This window comes from Lissotriton vulgaris, chromosome 6, assembly GCF_964263255.1.
Source record: "Lissotriton vulgaris chromosome 6, aLisVul1.2, whole genome shotgun sequence".
NCBI classification, from domain to species: domain Eukaryota; kingdom Metazoa; phylum Chordata; class Amphibia; order Caudata; family Salamandridae; genus Lissotriton; species Lissotriton vulgaris.
Window position 1 is genome coordinate 1,002,770,512 of NC_141694.1, and position 20,949 is coordinate 1,002,791,460.

Here is a 20,949-nt window from a genome sequence, read left to right on the forward strand (position 1 = left end):
GCTGTAATCATAGTTTTGGAGTTTTGTTGTCTTGTAGTAATTGCCAATTGGTGCCCCACCTGTTCGCTCCATTCGTAAATTTTCTCTTTATTCGTGGTAGCCTTCCGGATTGCTTTGCTAGTAAATATTTCGGATATTAGATTTTTTGCTATAGTTACATCTCTGATAGCCCCTTCTATATTGTTTCCATCTTGTACTTGTCTAACTAAATCTTCTTCCTTCCTGGCCAGATTATCTTGTAGGTTTTTCAAATTTTGTTTAACCTCTTTGTTGTTTTGGATTGAAAATCTGAGGGTTTCCCCCCTAATCCCTGCTTTTAATGAGTCCCAGACCACCTCCAATGGAGCACTACCCATATTAAAATTTAAAAACTCGATGATCCACTTATCCATATGTTGGCAGTATTTATCATTAGTTAATAAAGCTCTTTCAAAAGTCCAGTTACTGCGATCAGATTTAATTGTCTCAGTATCGAGGCTCATAAGTAGCGGGTTATGGTCGGAGAAGACCCTGGGCAACCGATCTATAGTACATTTGGAAAGGATAGTATTTGACATAAAGATGTAATCTAATCTAGCATGTTTTTGATGGGGGTAGGAGAAAAAAGTATACCCATGGTTGTATGGTTGTTTCATCTCCCAACAATCTACAAGCCCATGACTACCACAAAGTTCCTCCAGAGCCTTATATGTTTTGGGTTTCCTGCCTTGATAATTAAAGGTGTTACCTGAAAGCCATATTGGTGGAAGATTAATATTGAAGTCGCCACAAACAATCATGGGGACTGGCCAATGTGCAAGTTTGTTTGATAGAAACAACAGCAGTTCGGGATCATCGGTGACACACCCATAGATTGAGCAGATGGTAAATTTTTTCCCACTAGAATATTGGCACTCGGTTATAGCCCATCTGCCACCTGGGTCTGATGCTGATCTTAAAAAACACAATCCCCCGCCCCGTGTCAGGATAGCAACCCCACCAGTTTTATTTGATTGTGTAGTGGCAACAACAACACTATATCCCAGATCGTTAAGGACATGTCTTTGAGATCCCTCTACATGTGTCTCCTGAAGACATATTATTTCAGCTCCAATAGATTGTAGACCTATTGCTAGTCTTTGCCTCTTTTTGACATCATTGAGCCCACATATATTAATTGTTAATATTTTTAATTTAGCCATTTGTAAATAAATATTATTTTTTTTCTTTTGTAACTCTGTGGGTATGTCTATTTTGATCCTGAAAAAGTAGCCACTTTTTATCTTGGTTGTGCGCCTAGACATGTATTCTGACCTTTTCTTTTGCCTGTAAGGTTGCCCCTTTCCCCCTCCCCCGCGAGCCCCCAAACAACTAGCGCCCACACTCCATCTAATGAGGCTACCTGTTGCCCGTGGGCCCAGGTTGTGGGCATCTCGTTGATCCACAGGCAGTTGGCATCTCCAAGTCCTGACCCCAATTACCTTCGGGAGAGCTGATAATTCATATTCGGGAATATGATTCCCGATATGTCCTATACTAAGCTATTAGTTCTTTTCATGCTTGCCCCCCTATCTTCTCCCCTTCAAAAAAAAAAAAAAAAAAAATAGAAAGTAGAAAAGGGAACCCCTCTCAAGTCTGCCTCTCTGCCTCGGCCTCCTCCCTATATTAGAGCGTAGTTCAACTTGAAAATACAATTATAGACTATTTATTTTGTTTCTTCCCTTTTATGAGTTTATCTTTATCTTTACTACGTTCGGTGATCTCCTCCAAATATGTTTGTGCTTGAATTTCGCTGGAGAAGCTTCTAGTGATGCCATTGAAAATAATCTTTAATCTAGCCGGATTTTGTAAGAAGACCGTGGCGCCTATTTGTTCAAACGGGGTAAAGAGTTGCCGAAGCCTCCATCTTCTTTCCACCGTCGCGTGGGAAAAGTCAGGTCTACTAAAAAACGCATAACCTTTGTATTCTCTTTTACGGGTCGGTCTAGCCAGATCGAAAATTGCTTCCCGTAAGAGAAAATTACCAAAGCAAACCAACATGGCTCTGGGGTATTTCTCAGATCCCTGCGTTCGTTTATTTAGGGTGAAGGGAAAACGGTGAGCTCGCTGGACCTCTTTGTCCCAATCCCAAGAAGCTAGTTCAGGGAATGAGTCTTTGAACAGGGATATCATATAGTTCCTTGAGTCGTTTCCCTCCACTCCTTCAGGAATCCCCAGTAAGCGTAGATTATTACACCTGGCCCTATTTTCATGATCCTCTACTTTTATCATTAAGTCTCGAATAATCCCATCCTGTTCGTTTCCTTGTTTCTGAAGGGCCGAGACATCATTTTCCAGATTCTCTGTTCGTTGCTCGACCAAGGCCATTCTGTCGGATATTTCCAAACAAGTTTGGCCAACTTTGTTGATTGCCCCTTGGAGTTTCTTGTTGTCTGTTTTTACATCTTCCTGGAGCTTCCTGATTGAGTTGAATATGTCTCCCAGGGACGGTTCAGCTACCCCACCTCCATTACCCTTTGGGATGTGTGCGGTCTTTGAGTCAGGCATAGCGAGGGAAGACATATTCCTATGTTTATGATCGATCCAATTGGTTAAATCTGTGTTACTTCCTTGGTCGGTTGTATCTTCATCGCATAGTTTATTTTGTTTCCTTTGTCTTCTTTTCTTTTTTTCTTGTTTTTTCCTAGCACTATTGTCTTTTGGAGAGTTGTTCGTTTTCGTTTTCCTAGAGTTGGAATTAGAATCTGATGGTTCAGGGGAGTCTGTATTTATCTGTTCGTATAGAACTCTCTGAGGTTCACTCGAAGTAGACATCCCTGTTTCATAAATTTTGGATTCTGACACAGACTCAGCCTCTGACTCGGAATCTGTTCCCTGCCTGTTTTTTAGAAAGCCGGTCTTATTCTGGTTTGAATCCGGGTCACGTGCTTGTTCAGTATTTCCAAGCTCTAGGCTTATTGAGGTTGTCGATGGTAAGGCGGGCAGGGCACCTTGATCGGCTCTTGGTATACATTCTTCACTTTGTGTAGCTGTTTGATCTCCCGTAGTTTTTGTGTTTTCTATGGATTCTGTAGATCTAATAATCATAGTGCTACTCAAACTACTCATAATTCCAATCTTTGTTTTCTCATCCATTGATACTTGGTGCTTGCTCAGATTGCTCGAAAGTTTGGATATATCGTTTACATTGTTTACATCGTAATCCATTTCTACAAGCATTTCTACAGGCATCCTCTGGTCGGCAGACTCTTTAGAAACTGAGCTGAAGATCGTTGTGATCCGCGGTTGAGTGTTATTCGAAGAACCACTAGACTTGGCAGCTGACTTAAGGTTTTTGATAGTCTGCAGTTGCTTTGCTTTTTTGGCCAGTAGTTCCAATTTGGCCTGCGTCTGTCGATTCTCCGGACCTGTTTCGAAGTCTAAGTCCTTGTCTTTATCTTTGCCTTTGTCTTTGTCTTTATCTTTGTCCTTAGTTTTTTCCATAATTTTCTCCTTTTCTTTATCTTTTTGCCTCACTTTTTCTGTTTCCTTTTCCCAGTTTTTGCCTTTGTCTTCTTTATGTTTTGCACCCCTTGTCTCGACCCGCCGTACAGGATTACCCTGGCTTTGGATATCAGAATCGAGATCATGCTGCGTGATTACTCCCCCCTTTGGACTAGTCACGTCCTTCTCATTCTGGGTGTGGTTTACCCTCTGCGCGTTTTGTGCAAATCCACTACTGGACCCATCGACACCAACCATACCAACCACACCGGCCATGGCAACCACCTCGTTATTCCCCGGCCCCCTTCTCTGGCTACGGTTAAAACGTGCCTGGCGACAGGAAACGATTGCTACAACCACAGCCACAGTCTTCAAATAATTAAAGGGTTTTGAGGATTTAGAGTTCTTCTGGATGCGCCTCTTTGGCAGTACAGGTCTCAAAAATCTATTGCTGGTCACGACTGGACCCAGAAGCCTGGAAATGCTTTTTGTATTGGTATAGGTGCTAAGAATCCAGCCCAGTACACACCCAGTTGCCGCACACTGAATCCTAGCCTGATCTATAACCTCACTCCTTTTTTTTTTAATTCAAATCTTTTTTATTGAAGGATAAAGATGAAAATAATGACAATACAATAAATCTTCCAGGTATGTTGGATACAATGTTGGTACAACAACACTTACCATAATCCAAAGCAAATTAAGGAGAGAGGATAAGAAAGAGGAGAGAGAGAGAAAGAGAAGGAAAGGAGAGAGAGAGAAGAGGGGAGAAGAGAGAGGACAGGTGCATCCGTAGGGCAATAGCAGTCGGTTTGCCCAGACCTGGTACGCTGTGCGTGTAGCAGAAAATATACAGTAAGCATACAGAAGCATACAGAAGCAAATATCAATTCACATCTAGATTCTATCTCACAAGGCTAGCTGTTATGATGTGTGTCATGGTGGTTCAAAGTGAGAGGATGACGCATCCAAGGACGACCAGAGTTTGTTGTTTGAAGGTTTCCAAGTGGCTGATTGTAGCGCAGGATTGTCTGCCCCTCTTAAAAATGCAAGCCATTCTAGCCACATTTTGAAGTTGACTTCAGCAAAATTTTTCCATTTGTAGAGTATGACCTTGCACGCCAATGTCAACATAATATCAAGCAATTGTCTGTCATGAACGTCTAGTAAGTGTGCTTCCAGAGGACCTAAAATGACATATATAAATTCCTGGATAGGTGTGATTCCAAGCACTTGTTGAATATATGTAAATATTTTATTCCAAAATGGTCGCAATAAGGAACAATTAAAAAGCATGTGTGCCAAGTCGCCAGGTGCTTCCTGGCAGTTCCAACATGTAGGCGTATCCCTTAGTTTACATTTGAACAATTTCTGGGGGGTCCAGAACACTCTGTTTAACAACATATATTTCGTTTGACATAGGATCGGGGATATCTTGTTTGTCAGTGAGGTGCTGTGTATCACATCCCAGTCTAATGCAATGCCTGTGGAGTTAGGCTCCGATTCCCACTTACTTTCGGACATCCTATGTGGTTTCTTGGGTAGGGGGAGGAGTAGTTTATAAATTCTGGATACAAAATGATCAGCATGGCACAGTATCCGGAGACGGGTCACCAGCCAGGGCAAGTCTGTATATAGGGGATACTTGGCGATAGCTGCTTTCAGTTTCAGGAACTGGTAGAATTCAATTGGTGGTAAGTCAAATTTCTCTTGTAATGTCGAGAAGGGTAAGGGCCTGCCATTATCATAGAGGTCATTCACTATGTGTATACCTTTTCCAGCCCACAGTTCCCAGTGAAGGGTCTTCCCTTCAATCCGGAGCTTAGGGTTGTGCCATAATGAGAGTAGGGTGGATCTTTTAATCACCAAAGCAGTCTTATGGTACTGGTCAAGTCGGAGGAGTGCTCTTCTGGTATTTAGCATGATGTATTTAGAGTGAGGTATATGGGCCAAGTCCATGGTGAGGAGAGCTGAGAGTGGTGCATTTGCCATTAACGACCGTTCAATAGTTAGCCATACTGGAGTGTAGGATGTATCATCCACGAGCCAGAGGGCCCCTTGCTTACAGAGGAAGGCTGTTTGGTAGTTCCTGAACGAGGGCAGGCCCAGGCCGCCCTTCTCTTTTGCTAGTTGCAACTTTTTTAGTGATATCCTGGCTTTTTTCCCTCGCCACAGGAAATCTCCGAACAATCTGTCTACCTTCTTAATGAATTCGTCTGAAAAAGTCATGGGGAGCATGCAGGCTAGGTAGTTAACTAGAGGCGTGCACATCATTTTGAGAGTCTCAGCCCTACCCCACCAGGACAAAAATTTTGGTGACCAGCTATTTAGCAGGGTAGATATCTTTTTTAACGTTAAGTCTTCATTTAACTTCAAAGTCGAAATCAGGTCCTTCTCAAAGTCTAGGCCTAGATATTTAAAAGCTTTCGGTTGCCAGGTGAGGCCAGATGATCCCAGAATTTCCTTCCCCCCGAAGTTGTTTAATAGCTTAACTTCCGTTTTATCCTTGTTCAGTTTATACCCTGATACTCTGGAGAAACCCTCAATTGTGTCCATCAAGGCTGGGATAGCCTCATCAGCCTTTTCCATCAGGATCAGCACATCGTCGGCATATGCAGTCAGTTTCACAGTGCAGTCACCAAATGAAATTCCAGCAATGGCTTCATTATGTCTAATATGCCACAAAAAGGGTTCTATAGCTAGTAAGAACAGAGATGGCGATAGTGGGCAACCTTGTCTCGTCCCTTGTTTTAAGCAAAAAGAAGAAGAGAAGGAGCCACCCGCTCTGACCTTAGCAGTAGGGCCGGCATACAAGGCCATTACGAGTTTAGTAAACGTCTCCCCTAGGTTAAAGTTGCACAAAACTGCCTTAAGGAAGGACCAATCTACCTTGTCGAAGGCTTTTTCCGCATCTAGAGTGACGGCTACCGTGGGAGTTTTCAGAAGTTTAGCTTTTTCTAGGGCATGGGCTAGTACTCTGGTGTTATCACTAGACAGTCTATGTTTTAAGAAACCCGCTTGGGACGGGTGTATGAGGGAAGGAAGGACTTTCTGTAAACGGGCTGACAGAATCATGGCTAGTAATTTACAGTCCAGGTTAATCAGAGAAATCGGCCTATAGTTCTTTGGCAGTGACGGGTCTTTGCCATCCTTAGGTAGAACTGCAATAGTCGCCTCTGCCAATGTGCCTTTCACCTCCCCTGACTCCGTAATTTCGTGAAAGAGGTTTAGAAGGGGGTCAGCCAAATTCGTTGCAAAGCTTTTGTAAAATTTGGCCGTAAAGCCGTCCGGACCAGGTGCTTTCCCACATTTTAATCCCCTGATCGCTTTTTCCACCTCATTGGCCGAAATCGGCTCATTAAGACTAAGTTGTTCTTCAGGTTTTAACTTGGGTAGTACACATTCCTGTAGATATTCCTGAATTTTGTCTTCAGCTACCAGTTCGTTTTTAGCGTATAAGTCCTTGTAGAAGTCTTTAAAGACCTCAGTTATTTTTTGGGGGTCCGAGTGAGCAATTCCCGCCGAATCCCTGATAACATTAATAGCATTCTTCTGCACTTTAAATTTTAAGTATGCTGCCAGGCTCTTACCGGCTTTATTAGATTCACATAGCTTAAACCTTCGCTTCCTGTCCAGCCACACTCCCGCCCTTTCGCTCACCAGCTTGTTGTACTCGTACTTTTTGTTGGTCATTATATTGAATGTTTCCTGGTCCCTTGTCATTTGGTGTTTGTTCTCTAGAGTAGCTATCTCAGCCTCCAACCCTTCCAGCTTCTCATTACAATCTCTATTCATTGCTGAACGGATTTTGATACACACCCCCCTTATAGTACTTTTTAAGGCCTCCCATCGCACTAGGTCTGAAGTGTCACCTCTCGCATTAATCTCTAGAAAAGACCTAATAGCTGTCAGGATTTCAGTCTTATTCTGTTCTTTGTGCAGGATTTCTTCATTGAGTCTCCAAGACGTTTGTTTAGGGGACGGTTTAATGTTACTGATAGATAGAGATATACATGAGTGGTCTGACATTACCCTTGGCTCAATTGATGTGTCCTCTATCCTTGCTACGGCATTTTGTGTAATGAAAATGTAATCAATGCGGGAGAACGAGTCGTGAGGGGGAGAGTAGAATGTGTAGTCCCTATCAGTAGGGTTTTGTATCCTCCAGGCATCAATTAAATGAAATTGTTGGCATAATTTGATGAAGGCATTATGTGACTTATTCGGTTTGAATGTACACTTAGAGTCCCTATAACCTCACTCCTTTGAAAGACTTTCCAGACTGTGTCATATTGGAGTATCGCCGGCATCCGTGCCTCTTCTGACAACCGTGGCCGTGAGCAGCCGAGAGCAGCAGAGCTTCGATCTCAGAGGCCAATGAGAGAGAGAGCCGATTCACAGATTCACAGAGCACCGAGCACGCCTCTGGCGCCCTGAAGCTGTAATGAACGCGGCGTGCCGGCCGGCCCCCTGATGAGTGGACACAGATCTAAGACTCGTATTGTAAACTAGCACCGATGTCAGCACCAGTCTCTGCATTAGTAACAAGTCGGGTACGAGGCTTCAGGTACGGAGCTGAATCCAAACCTGGTGCGTAACCCGGTGCTGCTGCGGTGCTGCTGCGAGTGCAAACGGGGTTGGGTTGGTACGGGTGCGGGAGGAAGCTGGAAAGGTAGAGCACCGCTTGCATATAATCCTTACCCCTCAACTCTCCTAAAACCGCTCCCGATGTTGATGTTGAAATACTGGAAAAGACCCGATACCTGCTCAAATCCCTCTTATGCCTGGTTGCTTTGCTTTGCCTTTACCCACAGTTCCCGCAGCAATCCCGGCGATCGAAACTCTCCTCCCCTCCGATGCCGGCTGATGCCTGTCTGCCTGTCTGCTTGTCTTCTTGTCTGTCTTCTTGTCTGTTTGTCTGCTCTCGGCTCTTAACTCTTGGCTCCTCGCTCTTAACTCCGACACTCCGACCCTTGGCTCTTTAACTTCTTGTGCTTCGTCTTCTGCCACTTGCCTCCGGCAGTGCCTCTGCTCCGGCTTTTGTTCACTGTGTTCACTGTGTTCGTATTAACGTGAGAGGTCTTAATTTAACAATTAAATCCAGAAGAATTTCCTGTAATGGTATTTGTTTCCTGGGGGTAAGGGAAAATAGCCACCTCGGGATTGCCTTGGGCTGTTCAATAAGCCAGCGGTACACATCACATTTGCTGCATCAGCTGATTCCCAGCCTAATTTCAACTAACTGTGTGATGCATAGTAATATTTGTACTTTCCACTTTTAACATAATCTATATAGACCTGACAACTCGGCTCGTAATGTTCTGTTGATTATATATAGGGGTGTAGACTAAACGTGTAACCCATGACCTGTGGCTCAAAAGACAAAAGCCTCTCAAGGCGAGTTCATGCCCGCTAAATCTCACTCGTATCTGCATTCATCAGAAATCGTATACACGGACCCATTAGTGAAGAGCATACTGTTAGCAACTTACTGCTCTTTCGTGACATAAAACATTAAACCAACAGGTGAATATGGGTAGGTCAAACCTAGTCTAGAACTCGTGGGCCTTTACTAGAGGCCGGGTAGGTCAAACCTAGTCTAAAATCTACTCCCTTCTGTTCTCTGGCCTATGACCTAAACAGGGGGCCACCCCTTACTGTCGCTTACAAGATAACTAGTGTGGTTTCCACCACAGCGATAGTGAAACTGCAAAAAAAAGGCCAACTGTTCAGCACCCTTTAGCACATTACTGTTCTCGGGTACCTGCCACACCACACGATAATCCGAAATTATTCCTCATTAGTAACCTCCGATCTTCACTGTATAATTTTTGTTGCACCTTTCAATGACCCTGTTAGTGTAATCAAGGGTCCGGCAAAATATAGGAAATGTGAAACATACTTGTCAAAACCTAATGCAATTAACATACCTATAAGTCAGGACTGTTGGCTTGACAGTGGCTGTTCGCTGCCTAAAATAAATAAGCTGCAACCATGGCTTAAACTGCAAGAGCCCACTCATCTTTCATTTTTCCAGGATGCCTCTTGGCATCGACATTTACATCATTAAGTGATGCTGTCCAATGCCACTTGAATGTACCACGATAGTAACACGAACAAGCTGTTACCATTCTCCAAGCGAAGAAGAGGAATTGTGGCTTTAAACTAATTTTATTCTCATTGCCTGACAATCACATTTTCATCAATTCGAACATGAAATTCTCTGTGCTATTCTGTGTGAATTACAAAAGAGTGCCGCTCGCTTTGGAAACGTGGATTCCTGTACTTGCCTGCCAGCCTTGGACCCTGCTGAACACTAGCTGTCTGCCGAGGTGAAGCCGCGCTAGGGGGAGGAGGCTGTTTGACGGAGGACGGGACTGCGAGGCCCGCCAGGCTGTGCGTGAGTCACCTGGCACACCTGCCGCCTCTTCCCGTGTCTCCGCCCCCCCTGATCTGTGTCCTTCAAAACTCCTCGCGGCCCCCGCTTCGCGGGCGCCGCTCGCTTTGGAAACGTGGATTCCTGTACTTGCCTGCCAGCCTTGGACCCTGCTGAACACTAGCTGTCTGCCGAGGTGAAGCCGCGCTAGGGGAGGAGGCTGTTTGACGGAGGACGGGACTGCGAGGCCCACCAGGCTGTGCGTGAGTCACCTGGCACACCTGCCGCCTCTTCCCGTGTCTCCGCCCCCCCTGATCTGTGTCCTTCAAAACTCCTCGCGGCCCCCGCTTCGCGGGCGCCGCTCGCTTTAGAAACGTGGATTCCTGTACTTGCCTGCCAGCCTTGGACCCTGCTGAACACTAGCTGTCTGCCGAGGTGAAGCCGCGCTAGGGGAGGAGGCTGTTTGACGGAGGACGGGACTGCGAGGCCCACCAGGCTGTGCGTGAGTCACCTGGCACACCTGCCGCCTCTTCCCGTGTCTCCGCCCCCCCTGATATGTGTCCTTCAAAACTCCTCGCGGCCCCCGCTTCGCGGGCGCCGCTCGCTTTGGAAACGTGGATTCCTGTACTTGCCTGCCAGCCTTGGACCCTGCTGAACACTAGCTGTCTGCCGAGGTGAAGCCGTGCTAGGGGAGGAGGCTGTTTGACGGAGGACGGGACTGCGAGGCCCACCAGGCTGTGCGTGAGTCACCTGGCACACCTGCCGCCTCTTCCCGTGTCTCCGCCCCCCCTGATCTGTGTCCTTCAAAACTCCTCGCGGCCCCCGCTTCGCGGGAGCCGCTCGCTTTGGAAACGTGGATTCCTGTACTTGCCTGCCAGCCTTGGACCCTGCTGAACACTAGCTGTCTGCCGAGGTGAAGCCCCGCTAGGGGAGGAGGCTGTTTGACGGAGGACGGGACTGCGAGGCCCACCAGGCTGTGCGTGAGTCACCTGGCACACCTGCCACCTCTTCCCGTGTCTCCGCCCCCCCTGATCTGTGTCCTTCAAAACTCCTCGCGGCCCCCGCTTCGCGGGAGCCGCTCGCTTTGGAAACGTGGATTCCTGTACTTGCCTGCCAGCCTTGGACCCTGCTGAACACTAGCTGTCTGCCGAGGTGAAGCCGCGCTATGGGAGGAGGCTGTTTGACGGAGGACGGGTCTGCGAGGCCCACCAGGCTGTGCGTGAGTCACCTGGCACACCTGCCGCCTCTTCCCGTGTCTCCGCCCCCCCTGATATGTGTCCTTCAAAACTCCTCGCGGCCCCCGCTTCGCGGGCGCCGCTCGCTTTGGAAACGTGGATTCCTGTACTTGCCTGCCAGCCTTGGACCCTGCTGAACACTAGCTGTCTGCCGAGGTGAAGCCGTGCTAGGGGAGGAGGCTGTTTGACGGAGGACGGGACTGCGAGGCCCACCAGGCTGTGCGTGAGTCACCTGGCACACCTGCCGCCTCTTCCCGTGTCTCCGCCCCCCCTGATCTGTGTCCTTCAAAACTCCTCGCGGCCCCCGCTTCGCGGGAGCCGCTCGCTTTGGAAACGTGGATTCCTGTACTTGCCTGCCAGCCTTGGACCCTGCTGAACACTAGCTGTCTGCCGAGGTGAAGCCCCGCTAGGGGAGGAGGCTGTTTGACGGAGGACGGGACTGCGAGGCCCACCAGGCTGTGCGTGAGTCACCTGGCACACCTGCCACCTCTTCCCGTGTCTCCGCCCCCCCTGATCTGTGTCCTTCAAAACTCCTCGCGGCCCCCGCTTCGCGGGAGCCGCTCGCTTTGGAAACGTGGATTCCTGTACTTGCCTGCCAGCCTTGGACCCTGCTGAACACTAGCTGTCTGCCGAGGTGAAGCCGCGCTATGGGAGGAGGCTGTTTGACGGAGGACGGGTCTGCGAGGCCCACCAGGCTGTGCGTGAGTCACCTGGCACACCTGCCGCCTCTTCCCGTGTCTCCGCCCCCCCTGATCTGTGTCCTTCAAAACTGCTCGCGGCCCCCGCTTCGCGGGCGCCGCTCGCTTTGGAAACGTGGATTCCTGTACTTGCCTGCCAGCCTTGGACCCTGCTGAACACTAGCTGTCTGCCGAGGTGAAGCCGCGCTAGGGGAGGAGGCTGTTTGACGGAGGACGGGACTGCGAGGCCCACCAGGCTGTGCGTGAGTCACCTGGCACACCTGCCGCCTCTTCCCGTGACTCCCCCCCCTTTTTAACGCCCCATATAAGAACGGCCTAAACTAACGCGTGAGCGGGACGCGTGTGCGGGACTCAGCCCGGGACAAAGCCCGGACTAAGGGCAGACCCTCAGAGAACCTATGAGACCGGACTGGACATTAAGCCCTGGTACTTTAATTGTGAGTCTTTGGTAATATATCGCTGTGTTTCTGTACCTTTGTTATCCTTCCTTGTGCTTTTAGCTTATTTTATCCATCATGTCTGAGAAGCAGGGAGGGTTGTTAAACAAAACTCTTGATAATTACTTCACCAAGGCTTCCCCAGACATTCCCCTGGAAATCGCTTTGGCAGAGCGCCGTGCCGAACGCCGCCGCTCTGTGGAAAGCTTAAAAATTTGGCCCTTGTCGCCATTATCCCTTGCTCCGCCTAACACTAGTGTAAATTCCCAGTTAGCTGACGTTATTGTACACATAACTGACAGCCAGCCAGCAGAAATAATCACCACTACACCATCCATAATCACCTCCCCTCAATTGGATACGAATGATATTGTTGTAAATACACATACAAGTACCCCTAATGTCTCAAAGCCCCCCGCCCTTATACCATCTAAAACAGTGCGCAGTAGAGCCAAGAAAACTATGCCAGTCCCAAGGGTACATGGGCCACCTCCATGCAAGAAGAGGCGAAAAGGGGGGAATCTATTGCAACCAAAACTAAGTCATTCAGACTTTGGGAAAAAGGCGAAGACTCCTGTAGATAGCACTGATATTCCTTCAGTGGCTACGGCAGGGTCTATTACTATTGCATCCCCGTCACCCCCAAATTTGCCTACAGACATGGAGGACAATATGGAAGCCTCTATGATGGCCAAAGCGCCTCTTATAGACTGTGATTCTGTCACCCTTGACTCCATAGAAAGCTTAATCAAGACCTATTCTGCATCGATCTTGGAGAGGTTGATGGAAGTGGAACTAAGACTAAGCTCAATTGAGCGTGCACTGGGAAACAAGGGTGAAGACAACATAAAGATACCAACCACAGTAACGCATAAAACTGCTATCGAGGCTAAACTTACCCCAGTTGCCTCGGCTCCACCAGCTAAATCTACCTTGTTGGCGAATCCCTCTAGTTCTGCACCCAAAAAGAGCGAAACAAGAACTGTCAAACCAATCCCACCTCCTAAAAATTCACATAAGCAAACAGACTCCACGCCAGTCACCATTATAACCAAACCACCTAATGGTACGGCGAACACTCCACAGGAAAGCCTAATGACTGAGGCTAGGGGACAAAAGCCTAGTTGGGGAAGACCCAAACTGGTTCCAAACCCAGAATTACCACCAGAGGCAGTGCCCTTTGTTGTAGTTCTAACAGGGGTCCCCGTGTTACAAACCAGCAAGCGGTAGGGCTTTGCACAACTAAAAAATAAAATCATGCATTGGCTAAGTCTATACAGGCCAATAGCAAACCACGTAAACGGTGAAATTGTGCACGTCCGACGCCTTCAATGGCTGGGAAGTAGACCAAAAAACATTGAGGGCGATGTGGTGGTTGTAAATTTCAGGGACCCCAACGCAGTTCAATTTATATTAAATTGGCCACCAGGCACCACAAGCAATTGTATAATTCCCAGACCGTTGACATATTTCTATCCTAGGTCTGTGGTATTTCCCTCTCAGCATCAACCACCCTCGTATATAACATCTCAGCATCAACCACCCTCGCATACAACATCCCAAATCCTTCCCAGTTCTTATCCATCAACTATACAGAGGGCTGGTAACACTCACCACATACTCCAACCACTTACCAGACAAAATCCCATGGAGTTTCATTAACCACTAAACCCCGTACCTGCACCTGACTCCTTTGGTTGGAACTGTGTTCCTTATAGACACTTCAAATCAAACAACAGAAGAATGGACCACCTAAAGCCTTTCACTCCTCTGGAAACCACTAAAAGATTTGATATATTTAGCGGTCTAGATGATTGTGATTGATGCCAAATGTCTAAAGGGACTGAGGGAAATGATTCAGAAAATGGCAACTTGCTGGGGGGGGGGGGTGTAGTGGGAAGTGAATCATGTCCATTGAGAGCTGGTGGTATTATTAATGAAATCAAACCTTTGGGGAATGTAGGCCCCATTCCTGTGGTGGCACCAATAACTGGGGATAGCTTAATATCAAATAGAAGTGCTAGAATCCATAATGATTTGTTGCCCTTACAGTGTGATGCAATTAGATCAGAATGGCCTATAGTAGAGCTTGGGGAGGTGGGAAATGTACCGCTGGAAAAAACCCCGGAAACAAACCACTACTTAAAACTGGTTTCTTGGAATATAGCCGGGGTTACAAAAAACCTAAGGGATCCAGAATGGGCAAGCTATATTGACACCTTTGACTTTTGTATGTTGCAAGAAACCTGGTCAATCGAAATTGCACACAGACTAGGGTACAAATCATATGGTACTGGTGCGATTCCTTCTAGAAGTGGAAGACCCTCGGGCGGTTTGATAACCTGGGTGAAAGTCAACTTAAGAGTAAATATTGAAGTGGTGGATACTAATTCCCCAGATATACTGGTTTTGAAAATCACTGCACGTGAAGGGAAAAAACTTTATCTAGTAAATGTTTATAACAGGCCGACACCCATTACAAGAGAATCTCCTATATTAACTCACTTGGATCTCCTTTTAGGTAACCTGGACAGCAGGGAGAACTTTGTTATCATGGCAGGTGACTTTAATTGTAATTTTGAGCCGATTGTGGGACTCAGCGACATCTTCCTAGAAGAAGACGAGGCAAATAGGATCCCTGCTTTAGATAACATCAAACCAGCTAAATGTTCGCCCCTGGCCCTCCAAATGATGAAACTATGTGCAGAACACTGCATTAGGGCCTGCAATGGACGGCTAACGTCAGATAGCTTGAAGAAGCCTACTTTCTTTAGGGGGAATTACAAAAGTAATATAGATTTTATTATTGCCTCAGTGTCCTCATGGGAATATCTCCTTGACATGGAGGTAATAGAAAGATTAGAAAGCGATCATTTCCCTCTAGAACTTAAAATTGAGGCTCCCCTATTTGGAGATACAGCTCCCTTCACGACCAAAGAAGTAATTAATGGTGACCAAAACGAGATCCACATTAGTAATAATAGACGTTCTCTTAAATGGCCACTTATACTGGGTAATGGCGAAATTGTCGCAGAAATATACACACTTTTTGCATGTACCTTTGGCCCATATTTAAATGATATTCCGAAGGAGGGAAACAATAGCCACTTTAAGATGATACACCAAGAATTTTTTGATGCTTTAAAGTTGCTAGTCACTAAGATGCCAAGGAAAGGGCAGCAGAAGACACATAATTTGTCTCATAGCAAACCCTGGTACAATAAAGCTTGCAGGGAGTCCAAGAGGGCACTTTTAACTGCGATCAAACTTAAGGCACTCTCGGACATTAAGTTAGCTAGGAACAATTATAAACTGGTCCAAAAAGCATCTAAATTAGCTTGGGAGGAAGAGAAATGGGCGGAGCTGCTGCACGCAGCAAAAACACGTGATAATGTAGCCTTTTGGAGGTTAATAGCGAATGGGAACCACCAAGGGAGAGTGGTCAAGGACGTCTACTTGGACGAACAGACCTGGGTAAACCATTTCACTAGCCTCTACAAGGAATATGAGGAATCCTCCACAGATACAGTTATCCCAAGCTATGCTCCTCCAACAGACAATTTGGACTTTACTTTAGGAGAGACAGAATTAGCAATAACCCAAATTAAACCTGGTAAAGCCCCTGGGTTAGACAAGATTCCGGGAGACCTGTATAAACATGATTTAAAAATATGGGCACCCTATATAAATTACTTGTGTAATGAGTTATCCCGAAATCTAGACTTCCCAGAGAGTTGGAAGGGGGCTGAAATTGTTTTAATCTTTAAAAAAGGAGACAGGATGGACCCCTCAAATTACCGGCCAATAAGTTTAATGGATATACTCCAAAAAATCTATGCGCGACATATCCTATTTCGTGTAAATGATTGGCTGGATGAAAATGCAATTTTGACTAGATACCAAGCGGGATTTAGACCCAAAGTTAGTACAATTGATCACATTTTCCGTTTTTGCTGCCTCTACTGGAAATATATTAAGATCAAAAAGGGCCAACTATATGTTGCGTTCGTCGATTTAAGGGCAGCATTCGATCTAGTCCCACGTAATCTATTATGGGCAGCACTGAGTTTAGCAGGAATGCCACCCACCTTGATAGTGCAAATAAAAGAGCTCCACAGAGGCAACTTCGCGAGAGTTCGATGGGGCCCAAAAGGAGAACTAACCCCCAAAATTCCTATTGAGCGTGGCGTGCACCAGGGGTGCGTACTGGCCCCTACGCTTTTTTCACTCTTTGTAAATGACATTCCTTTACATCTAGAGGGATGCAAGAACGATTCTCCCAAGCTAAACGGGGAAAAAGTTACTTCCCTATTATTCGCGGACGACACCATTTTGATCTCCCAGACAAAAAAAGGTCTCCAAGCACTCTTAAATTCTTTTAATGATTATTGTAATAAGAAAGGATTGGAGATAAATGGGAAAAAGACAAAGTGTATGGCCCTAAATCCAACTAAATCCGACAAAGGCTGCTTAACTTTAAACGGATTAAAATTGGAATCGGTTCCCTATTTTGCATACTTAGGGGTGACACTGGATTCCAATTTTACATGGAAAGCCCAACTGGAAAAAAGCAAGATGACTTTTAGTCAGAATACAAAACCCATTCTCAGGGAGCAAGGTCAGAGCACCAGTAAGGCCGTGTCTCCTGCAGTTGAACTTTTCAAATTTAAGGTTCAACCTGCAGTGCTATACGGCTCAGAAATCTGGGGCCCTGGGTCGAAAGACACTTTTAGTGTCTTAGATAATAACTTCTTGAGAAGTCTGGTCAGAGTCCCCAGAAGTACTCCTCTGGTGCCCCTCCAACTGGATCTAAACTTTCGAAGAACGGACCATCATATCATTTTACGCCCTCTATTGCTATGGGTTAGGCTATGGCAGGTACCTGAGCTGCAAGATTATAGAGATGGGCTTATAGAAATTATGGAGCTTGATAGCTTCAAAGTAATATCTTGGTTCAAACACGTTAAATTCTGGCTTACCAATCTAGGTCTGTCACACTATTGGGAAAACCCTGATTTATTACCACCTAATTCAAAAACTATGGTAAAAAAGGCCTTTTGGTCTTATATTACTGACATGATCAAAAGTGCTTCTTCCAGTGGGACACTAGTAACAAGGTTCCTTACCTTCAAAGATGAACCAACCTTTGAGACCTTTTTGGACGAAATAGAACCACCTTTAGCGAAGACTCTATACCTGAAATTTAGATACGGTAATCTCCAAACAGGCTCCACATTAGCTCGCTGAACTGGCAGTGCAAATATTTCAAACCATGTGGAAGATGAACCTTGTCCCATGTGTGGAATTAATCAAAAAGAAAACGAGTTACACATCCTCTTTTTCTGCCCAGTATATGCTCAGGCCAGGAAAAGATGGATCAAACCAATATGTCTTGCATTAGGTGTAAGATCCTGTTCCCAGGCTTTGAGAATTCTTTCGACCAACACAAGCCAACCTATTGTATTTAGTGTAAGCAGATTTTTGTATTGTATCTTTTTCCAAAGAAGAAAACTTGGCTACAGATTGTAACTAAGTAGATATGTCAAAATTGCGGTTCAATTATATAATAGGGGGACAAGTGACGAAATTCCACTCCTGTTGCCTATAACTGTCTCCAATAAGAATGAATTGACTATTTAATGAATGATTTCATGTTCCTAGCCTTTTTTAATACATACGATTGTTTTAAAAAAATGAATTTATGTACCAGTTTGTTTTTTATAAACATGTTTTACTGTATGTATACAATTGTTCTTTTATGGCATTCATGCCGAAATAAAGATTGAATTGAAATTGAATTACAAAAGAAGCCTGCTTCTTACCGCGTTATATATATTATGCAGAGACACTCACTGGGCTTTCCCCGAGTGCGCGCGTTCGAGGGCCCTTGGCAACTCTCGAGATATTTTTTTTAACACATTAGCCTCCGAGATGATAAGCTGGCAGCTCTTAAAATACAGCCCCTGAGCTCTATTGATGTGTGGGGCAGAATCGCAAATGGTGTTGTGAAAAGGAGTAAGGATGTAGCGACCGAGTATGCACTGCAAGCATAGCCGATTGGGAGGGAGGGCGAGGGGGAGGGGTTAAAGCAGACCTAGGAAACTTGAATGTGGAAAAGGCCGCTTTATTAGGAACAGGTGCACATCACAAATAAAATAACCTCAGCAAAGCCTTCCAAAACTAGACCTCTCTAAATAAATAAATAAACCTGACCCGCCCCCACCCCTCCCCTAAAATTTCATGGCCCCTCCCCCACCCATACAATACAACATTTCAAACATTACAACATTATAAAACATTACATCATCATTAATAAACATTACGTCATCATATCAACCCCAATAACTTACAAATAGCAGGCCCTCCATTAACCAATCACCTGCCTGCCCCTTCACCTCTGTCAAACCCCCCAAAAACGTATGATCAGCCAACCACTGACCAACTTATCCTTTCCCTGTCGCTAAACAAACCTGAGCAATAATCAACCAAAATCTGACACAAACTGCCCTGAAACAACTAGACCCCGCACTGCACCTGCTCCAAGCGACAAATTACAAATGCAAAAAAACCCTTGCACACCTGCTCCAAACAAAACGCCTCAAAAAACTGGAAAAAAACCTGAAAAAACAAAAGAAGGGCTAAACTATTGGAAAAAAGGTGGATAGGGAGGGAGGGTAGGACAAAAAACCTAGCTAACCTCCCAGCCACCAGGTCACCAAACCTAAAATAGTGGCTGGGAGGCGGGGACAAGGAAACTTATATGTTGGGCTGCAAAAATCTACCAAAATGCAGCCCAACGGGAACCTTCTAGAAGGCTCTGGAAGGGAAAACCCCTTCCCCCCCCACAGCCCTCCCAAATTGCCCGGGGGGGGACCTCCCTGTGGTCGGCAGCCCCCCCCCCCAGCCCCCTTGGGAGGGAGGGCGAGGGATTAAAGCAAACCCAGGAAACTTGAATGTGGAAAAGGACGCTTTATTAGGAACAGGTTCACATCACAAATAAAATAACCTCGGCAAAGCCTTCCAAAACTAGACCTCATTAAATAAATAAATAAACCTGACCCCGCCCCCACCCCCTCCCCTAAAATTTCATGGCCCCTCCCCCACCCATACAATACAACATTTCAAACATTACAACGACCTTATAAAACATTACATCATCATTAATAAACATTACGTCATCATATCAACCCCAATAACTTACAAATAGCAGGCCCTCCATTAACCAATCACCTGCCTGCCCCTTCACCTCTGTCAAACCCCCAAAAACGTATGATCAGCCAACCACTGACCAACTTATCCTTTCCCTGTCGCTAAACAAACCTGAGCAATAATGAACCAAAATCTGACACAAACTGCCCTGAAACATCTAGACCCCGCCACCCAGGAAGGTGGGGGGGCAACACTACCCACCCCCCCTTTCTGCCCCCTGTTGGACACGGCCCTTTTGGCAGGTTCACCCCAAGACTTTTCGCTTTTTCCTAGCCTGTTTCTGTGACCTGGTGTTGGTGATTTTAGGCCTCTGCGCACTTTTTCACTGTGGTACAGTGTAAAGTGCTTGAGCTCTCTGTGTATGTGTGGTGAGTGACCTGCCCTCCCATACGAATGAATGGGGAATATGTATGCCCATGGTAGTTCCTGATGTGTGGGGAGTGCAGGGTCGAGTTTGATATGTGTGGATGAGGTAGCAAAGGCCCAAGGATTTCAAGGCTTTAGACAACACTTAAATAAGTGTGGTTAGTTGGTGGATGGAGACACACTCGAAGCTCTGGACCTCTTGGGCTTCAGGGTTAGGGAAACAGTTTCGAGAAGTTGTAAGTGTGATCTCCACATAAGATTGGTTTAATTTAATATCCGTTTTTTCCAGCTCGTAATATGAAGGACAGAGACATTTCTGTTTGCAGCAAGGTTTCTTTATTTTTATTCATACGACAAGGACAGCCGACACGTGTTTCGCCCCTTCTTGGCGATTTGCGCCGGGGCTTTCTCAAGGCTGTTGAAGAGGAATAAGAGAAAGTTTTAAAATGGTGTGGTACTACAAGCAGTTGACCCCAAGAGAGACCAGAAAAACACCAAGTGTGTGGAAGTGATTAGATTAATTCTTTGATACCAAGACACCTAAAGAAACGATATCTGTGCCTAGAGAATGATGGTGCCTGAGTACAATGCAGTGGTCAGGAGAATCCCAAAGAACCGCGAAGCAAGATTCAAGAAAGAAAAGCGTGGATGAGTTTATAGTATTAATTTACAAATAGACAGCAAGATTTAGGTGAACGTAAGTGTGAAAAAGAATGTCACTCTGTTCAGTTGATCAATCAAAGGAACCCCCAAGATATTAAAGCAAAGAAAAATGAAGGAGAAGCGAAAAACAGTGTAGTCAATAAGATACAGTCATAATACCTAAATGGGTTAAATCACGTCGAAAGTTCCTGTTTCAAGATTTGTACATTGTCCGTAATATAAAAATATAATTCTTCAGTAATAAAACATTTCCTGTTAATTTAAACAGAACAATTCATAAGTGCAATAATGTTGACATCCAGTCATATATGTAACATATTAAATAAGACATTATGTCAGGCGGATTCGCACTAGGTGGAGTCAAAAAAGTTAAAAAAGAAACAAATTTCAAACCAAGATACCCGGATTAATGCTATCAATACATAAAGTTAGTCTAGCCCATTGACAATAATGCCTAGCAATTATATATTGTACTTTTGTCACGGAAATCAAACATCCAAGCG